Here is a 7959-nt window from a genome sequence, read left to right as displayed (position 1 = left end):
ACCAGTTGCAGTGGAGACACAGAGGGTGGGGAGTAAGAGAAAGGAAAATTTAAAGCAAGAGAGCCTTTGTCTGAGTCCCTTGGAAAAAACTCAGGTGACAAAAGGGACATCAGCCCAGGAAAATTAGTTTCTATATCAGTCTCCTGCTCTGCACAACAATACGAAGATGCCTTCCTTTAAATCTAGAGGGGGAAGAACACCTGTTACGTCTTGGCGTGCTTACCACAGCGTTATTTCAGAAGGACTGGTGGGTGCTGGGGATGTGTTTCTGCTGCCACAAGTGGATGAGTCTCAGAAAAGTCCTGTTTGTGGTCTGTGAGAGTCTGCCAATGCTCTGTCACAGTAGAGGAAGACAGAGGTTAGACCTTATCTCTGACTGCAAGTGGACAGGAACAGAGTTCAGTGTTGAACTTGAACTTGATTGGTATTTCACATCACAGCTGCACTGGACGGATCAGGGTTGATGACAGCAGAGAATTGAAGGAGCCATTTGGAAGCCTAGGAAAGCCTTTGCCAAAACAGGTGAGGCTCTGAGCCTCAAGGTTATAGATTTGCTTGTTGAGGCATCCAGGAAGCCTGGGGTAATCACTGGGTCTCTTAAGTAGTAAGAATACCCATGCTTTCTTGTGACTTCTGCACACATAGATTAAGGAGTTAGGAATGTGGGTATATACTGCCTAGGCGTTTGTCGCTACATGTTCAAATGTGTTTGTTTATGAGCTATTCTGTATCGTGATATGTGTACAGTACACATTTATGCACTAAATATTATTCAGTATTAGCCAGCCAAGTGGTAGTGACAGGACCTTGGGCAGAACGGGCCTGAGCTTCACCATCGAGAATCCCACCACAGCTGGGGGATGCACAGTGCAGAAGTCACTGCGTTTCCAAGTGGCTCGTTCATCTGCTCCTTCTCTTTGTTTCTGTCTCCTGCTTATTTTCTATAACCTAGTCAGCAGGCCTTCACCAGGGGAGAAGATCTTCCACATCTGCCTTATGTGTTTACACAAGACAAAACAAAGCTAAACTGAACAGGAAAATACATTGCAGAGTCCTGCCATTGCCCGGGAGTCTCTGTAATTGACAGCACCATTGCTGGAGGATAGAGCTGGGAGGTTTGGGAGATGGTGAGTAGCTGTCTACTAGAGAGGTTTGAGGGATGCTGACTAGCTGTCTACTAGAGAGGCTTGGGGGATGGTGACTAGCTGTCTACTAGAGAGGTTTGGGGCCCCTTCTCTGAGCCTCACCATAGCATATAGTCCCAAATTATTTGGGTGAATCTATTTGGGTGCAACTGCTTGGCCTGAAATTGTCCCGCAAGTGCTTAAACACACACACACACACACACACACACACACACACACACACACACACACACACCATCACCACCACCACCACCACCACCACCAACAACAACAACAACGAAATATCAAAAACAAACTAACAAACAAACAAAAAACAACCCCCCCCCCAAAAAAAACCCTGAATTTGCTACATGTAGCAGAGAAGAGTTAGTGTTTTTAATAGCTTGAAAAATGATATCCAGATGCTCAATACAAAGGAGGAGGCCCTTCCCTCTAGTTCTGAGCTGGCCACAACGATCCTTAGCCTGGCCCCTCCCATCTGGACAGCTGCCCTGAGCCCTCTGGGAGGCTACCTTGGGAGACCGCCCGGGAGCTCCAACTGGCCCCAAATCCAAAGAAGGCAGGCAAACCATCTGGAATGCATTGTCCAGATCAGCTCTGCATTGCCCAGGCACCCTGACAGCTTCTTGGGTCCATGTGAGGCTTGGATTTAATCCATCAAGTGCTCTCCAGACAGAGGCTTCCAGACATCCCTTCGACTCCTTTCAGAATCTGGATTCCAACAGAGGTACAATTAGACCTGCTAGTCACTTCCAAGTTTGGCTTTCTCAGGGAAAGGACCAAGGTGTGCTCCGAGAGACACTTTCCAGCAGCTCTTGGCCTAGTAACAAATGAAGGGAGGGAGCAGCTTGGCAGGAGGCCTCTCTCGGGGTCCTTTGCATTCCCACTGCAATATGCCAGCCATCCATCCAGCCCTGACAACTGACACTTATTTGGCAAGGAGAAAGAAAATAATCCCATTCCACGACACTTTGGGGAGCCTTTTAGAAGTGGCAGCCTGTCTTTCCCCACTCTCTCTACACCGTGAAAAGTCTACTTGGGAGAAATGATGGGGTGAAATCTGGGAGGAGGGGAAGGGGTCGGGAAGGCATTTGGAATGGTCCTTAAATACAACTTAAATAAAAAGGATTAAGGGTTTATTTTTTTCTTCTTTAAAATTGTAAATCCCTGAAAACGATAGGCTGATTACAGTTTTTCTTCTAGGACAGTACACACTTTGCTGGTGTGCGGACAGTATCGAATGGCTCATTTATAAAGCCCCCACCTTCTCCCTTTCCCCATGATTCTGCTCCTTATTCATTTCTTCGTTGATAAGAAAAATGCTTATTTTAGCCGGGCGGTGGTGGCGCACGCCTTTAATCCCAGCACTCGGGAGGCAGAGACAGGCGGATCTCTGTGAGTTCGAGGCCAGCCTGGTCTCCAAAGCGAGTTCCAGGAAAAGGCGCAAAGCTACACAGAGAAACCCTGTCTCGAAAAAAAACCAAAAAAAAAAAAAAAAAAAAAAAATTAAAAAAAAAAAAATTAAGAAAAATGCTTATTTTCCCCTAAATCTCTCATCAGGGAGCAGATTCCAAGGTAATTGGTCCCAAGTTGAAAAGAATCTACTGTGTCTCAGATCAGACCAGTTCCCTCAAATAGCCGGAGTGACAGTCTAGGTAGACTTTCTTTGTATCCACTCCCAAATAACCACACAGAGACTTAATGTTAATTATAAATGGCCAGCAGGTAGCTTAGGCTTGTTTCTAGCTAGCTCTTATAACTTATATTGGCCCATTTCTGTTATTCTGTGTGCTGCCTGGGGCTCATTTACCTCATCTGTGAACTTCCCGTGTTCTTTCTTTGGGTCTGGCTCGCGACTCCTGAGACTCCACCCTTCTTCTCCCTCGCGTTCTCTCTGTCCCCAAAAACCCACCTCGTCACTGGCTGTTTCACTCTTTATTAAACCAATCACAGTGACACAGTCACACAGTGTAAAGGAACATTCCACACGGCGGTGAATCTCAGACTTCTCAGCATCCTCTCAAAGCTGCTTTCGAAGCTTCCGGTATGCCTCGCAAGCAGGGATAAGTTCCATGTCCTGGCCTGCATCACGCTCCTTTGGGTGCTCCCTTCCTGTGTCTCCCAGCACCACCGGTGAGTACTGCCGACTCTTCTGATGTCCAGCACCCGGCAGCACGTGCCCGGCTAGAGCTGAGACGTCATGTTGTGAGCTGTGCACAGGTCTCAGCAGACGTGAGCTGGAGCAGGTCACACTTCTGGTATATATCGTCCTCCTCTCCCACATCCATGTCACCACAACAGCTGCACAGGGATATCAATATTTGGAGCAAGGGGAAGCCAAGTTGTCTCACAGCAGACAAACTGAACAGGCAGCGGAAGTCCTCTGACCGCTCTATGGAAGGAATCTCTTCTTCAATACTTTCCCTCCTCTGTGCCCCCCAGGCTACTCTAAACTCCCCCAGGACCCTCGCTTGGATTTTCTCCATCACCTCCAGTCATCAACCAGTTCTTTCTTTAAAGTTTTACTTATCATTATTCGTGTGTGTGTGTGTGTGTGTGTGTGTGTGTGTGTGTGTGTGTGTGTAAATAAGTGCAGGTGTACATGTGTCAGAGTGTGTGTGTGGAAGTCAGGGGGTGGGTGCAACTTTCTGGAGTTAGTTCTCCCCTTCCGCCGTAGTATTGAACTCAGATCATCAGGCTTGAGTGGCGAGAGCTTTTGTCTGCTGAGTCATACTGCCAGCCCAGCCAGTTCTTAATACAGAATGATTTAGCTGACTCCGTCTTGTTCTGGACCACCGTCTTCCAAATCAAGGGAGCCGGGCAAGGCATTGCTGTTGACAGATCTCGTTTATTCCTTCTCCCCCCTGAGGAGAACCACCTGAAGCACTGGCCTCCAGAGGAAGCCGCTGTGCTGGATCTCCCGGGCAAAAAGAAGTAGAGGATGTGGTGTTGGTGATGGGGCTGGGACCTGCTCCACTGTAGAAACCAGTCCTGGAAGTGACAGTGACAGGCAGGCAGGCAGCTTAAGGCCACGCTCACCTTGGATTCCATGCCAGGCTGAGTCTGAGCTTTCCAGTTTGGTTGGCAGAGCACAGCCCAAGGGAATTAAGAGGCAGTTAGGGCCTCAGAAATCCACTAGGTAGACAGATGTCATGTAGAAGTTTGCTTGCCAGATGCAGGACATAGCCATCAGGTTTGAGGGTAGGTAAATGTTCCAACCCAGGCATGAGACCAAGAGAAAAGTTCACTATCGCCAGCCACTCTCCCCACCCCACCTCCTCTAGCCAACCCTCACCCTCACCCACCCCAGCCCCACCACCATGGATGACCATTCAAAGTAGAATTCCAGCTTTAAGAAAGGTAGGGCAATAAAGTGAAATGTCAGACACCAAGGCCAAAGCTTTCAGTAAACATGGGGGCTGTAGAAAGAGTTACAGCGCAGGGCCAGTGGGTATTACTCAGTAGTCAACTCAGCCCTCAAATCTCAGATCTCCAGTTCCCCAACGAGGACAGCAGGGCAGCAAAGCAGATGCAAGGTTCGGCTCTTAGGAGTGGACACTCAGCTATGGCAACGCTCTTGGACTCTCAGCCCTATTGGCCAGCGGATGGAGGACCAGATGGGGCTATTTACGTCCTCAGCCAGCAGAGCGGGCTATGTTGGGAAGGCAGAGGAAAAGGAGCCAGCATATGAGATGGTCATCTTCAGTCATAAAGGGTAACATTTATGATTAAAATAGCACCTTGCTATTTTAATTCTGGTCTCGTGCCAGCCTGAAGTTGTAGAAAAGATCCCACAACATGAGTCCAGGTATCTCTGGGCTGGGCTAGCTGAAGCCAGTTACCAGTTTGGGACCCCTAGACATGTCTTTTCATTCACTTTTGGGGTTCATTTTCCTCATTTGTAGAAATCAGGAAGTTAAGCTAAACTAAAGGTTTTCAAAGTGTCCTTCTGAAACGGACAATATCAATGTCACCCGGTGGCTTATGAGAAATGCAAGTTCTTAGGCCCTGCCTTAGTTCCAACAGATCAGAAACACTGAGAGTGAACCCCAGAAACCTGTGATTTCACAAGCCTCCAGGTGGTTCGGAGCCCAGCAAAGTCTGGGACACCATAGCCTAAATAATTCTAAATCTGTATGCCCAGATGCCTCTGCATCTGCCAGAAAAGCTGAAAGGCGCCCACCCCTGCCCTCGCACACGCAGACACCCCCGGAACAGGTCTCAGTACACAGCCTTTCTCTTTAGTCTGTTGCTAAGCCAAGGCTGCCTCTGCAAGGGATGGATTAATGCTCCAGCCAGCCAGTTAGAGAGGATACAACGTTCTTGTCTCCTTTACCTCCTGCCCAATTAGCCGGGGGTAACTTAGGAAGATTTACTCTCTTCCACAAGCAAGGTCACAACCTGAGGTTGTCATAGAAGCCAGCTTCCACCCCGGCTCTCCCGAGGCTGCAGCAGCGGATTGGCTAGTAGGCAGATGGCTCTGCCTGGTAGCAGGGATTTAATAGGCAAGGCGATGCAGGGAGGGGGACCAAAGGGGAGGAATAGCTAAGCCTGTTGCCTTCTGCTTAAAAAAAAATTTATAGGTCTATTTATAACCTGTCTTGTTCCACAAAGGATTTCAGGCGGCTGCCTTCCTTGTTGGAAAATCCTTGATGCCAATACTTGGCATCTGATACCAAGGACTTCCTGGCTTGGGTGGGGGGGGGCAAGTCTTTGTTTATTCGGCCTCAACAGAGCACACAATGGGTACCCTAGGCTTTGTGTTTTAGGATATCCATCTTCCTGCACCTCCTTTCTTCCTGCCCGTCTCCACGGAGGATGCAGTCAGCGTCTTGTCTGCCCATGTTTTCAATGGGCATATCAGTCATAACCTGATAACTCCTGGTTTGCATCTTTTCCATTTGGGTTAAATAAGTAAGATCCACTAGGAAAAAGTCCCAAAGCCCAGTTTGAGATTTGATTCTCAGAGCTCTGTAAACAAAGGGAATCCCCCAACTTTGCTCAGCTGTCTCTTCCTCAAAGGAAAATGCCAACTGCTCAGTTATTGATTGGACTCATACTTGGAGTTACTTTGGATTTTGAGGGTTCCTTAAATTAGGTATACATGCAACATGATTAGAGAGCTCAGTTCACAGTAAATGCTCAATAATCGTTACCTTAACTAAAGAGAATAAACCCCAGTGACATGGACTGCTCCTGGGACCTCTTGGGAAGTGATGTGCTGGGGCTATTGATTCAACTAGGTTTGTCCCTTTGCAGGGATAATTGCTCCCTATAAGTCTGAACTTCAAACTCTGGCTTTGGTTTTTCTTTTCACTGATCTCCTTATCCCTGAGCTGAATCCAACAATTGAGTTATTTGAGTTTTTCTCTTTCGGAGCTAGTGGTTCTGCCCCTTGACAAATCTCCCCATCGGAGGCTCGCACGCAAGGCCTGCTGCCTGTGTGATGATGGATGCAGCATCACTGACAAGTGGAGACGGCCACACGCATGGACACTGGCTGAGTGTCTCTGTAAAGGGCTGCCGTATTCTGGTGCCAGAGGCCCTGGGCCCCAGACTTCAGACATGCCTGGCCTCTGACACACACCCTGCCCCTCGCCGACCCCTGCCTGGTCTCACCGTCATTGCTTTGTCTGTAGGTGCTCATCCCTGCCCTTGCTGCTGACACATGATGTTCTTTTTCGGAATCTGACTAACCAGGACAAAAATGAACAGGGAAGAGCCAAGAGCAAAGGATAGACACGATGCTTCTGGAGAGGAAAAGAGGCTCAGCCTAAGTTTCAAGACTCGTTATTAGTAGCAATTGTGTGGCTTTTCTTTTTGTCCAGCTAGTGGACAAAGACTTTAAAAGACAGTGCTAAACAAACTCTCTTTTGTAACCCAGGATTTATTGTTCTGTGTGTGTTTGGGTACATACAAGAAGGAATATGATGATGAAAAGAACTGCATGAAGCAATAGAAATTACAGCTTTGTTATTAGTGCAGGGATAGACTAGCACACAATAGAACAGACGAGAGAATGCAGAACAGACCACACCTGTACACTAGATGCTAGAGGTGGTTATAGGGGACCGTGGCTATTTTGAGTGGTCCTGGAAAGTTAGTTTCCTTGAACATGGAAAAAATAAAATGGAGCTCTACCATATACAAAGAATAAAGAGTATGAGTAAAAAATGTAGTTTTTTAAGACTACATTTGTTTGTTTGTTTATTGTCAGGTGGCATGTGGTGTGGCATGCGTGTGGAGTGAGAAGACAACCTGAGGGAGCTAGTGGGTCCCAGGGCTTGAACTCAGGTCATCAGGCTTGGTGACAGGTGCCTTTGCCTGTTGAACCCCCTCACTGCCCATGAGAAGCACTTGTTAAGTATACCCTATAAAATATAAGTTTGGTTACAATAGCCATTCTTTTTTTTTTTTTTTTTTTGGTTTTTTGAGACAGGGTTCCCCTGTGTAGCTTTGTGCCTGTCCTGGATCTCGCTCTGTAGACCAGGCTGGCCTTGAACTCACAGAGATTCACCTGCAGTATCCATTCTTAATGAGTGAGGTAGTATCCACAAGGCATACACCCACAAAAGAAACCCCAGAAAACAAACAAACAAACAAACAAAAATGGTCTGAAAGGGATAAAAATAGTATTATTCTCATATATAAAGCACACACGTAAGAATGGTACAAAAACATATACTCACAGGATTAAAATGTCAGTGAAATGATTAGAAAACAAAAGTCTGAAAAACTTCAGAAGGTTGGAGGGAATGAGTGTGTAGTATGCTTGAGGCCATTCCTTGCCATGTGTCTTAGTCACTGATCTATT

General features: G+C 47.2%; 1 non-coding gene across 1 annotated transcript; it reads left to right on the top strand.

The window, feature by feature from the left end:
* The first annotated feature begins 6943 nt into the window (after positions 1-6943).
* Positions 6944-7075, top strand: LOC121825246 (small nucleolar RNA SNORA40). Its single transcript, XR_006067372.2, has one exon. It is a non-coding gene; the product is annotated as a small nucleolar RNA SNORA40 (small nucleolar RNA).
* Positions 7076-7959: the final 884 nt, after the last annotated feature.

Source organism: Peromyscus maniculatus, chromosome 22, assembly GCF_049852395.1.
Source record: "Peromyscus maniculatus bairdii isolate BWxNUB_F1_BW_parent chromosome 22, HU_Pman_BW_mat_3.1, whole genome shotgun sequence".
Classification (NCBI taxonomy): Eukaryota; Metazoa; Chordata; class Mammalia; order Rodentia; family Cricetidae; genus Peromyscus; species Peromyscus maniculatus.
This window is presented reverse-complemented; position numbering and strand designations above follow the sequence as displayed.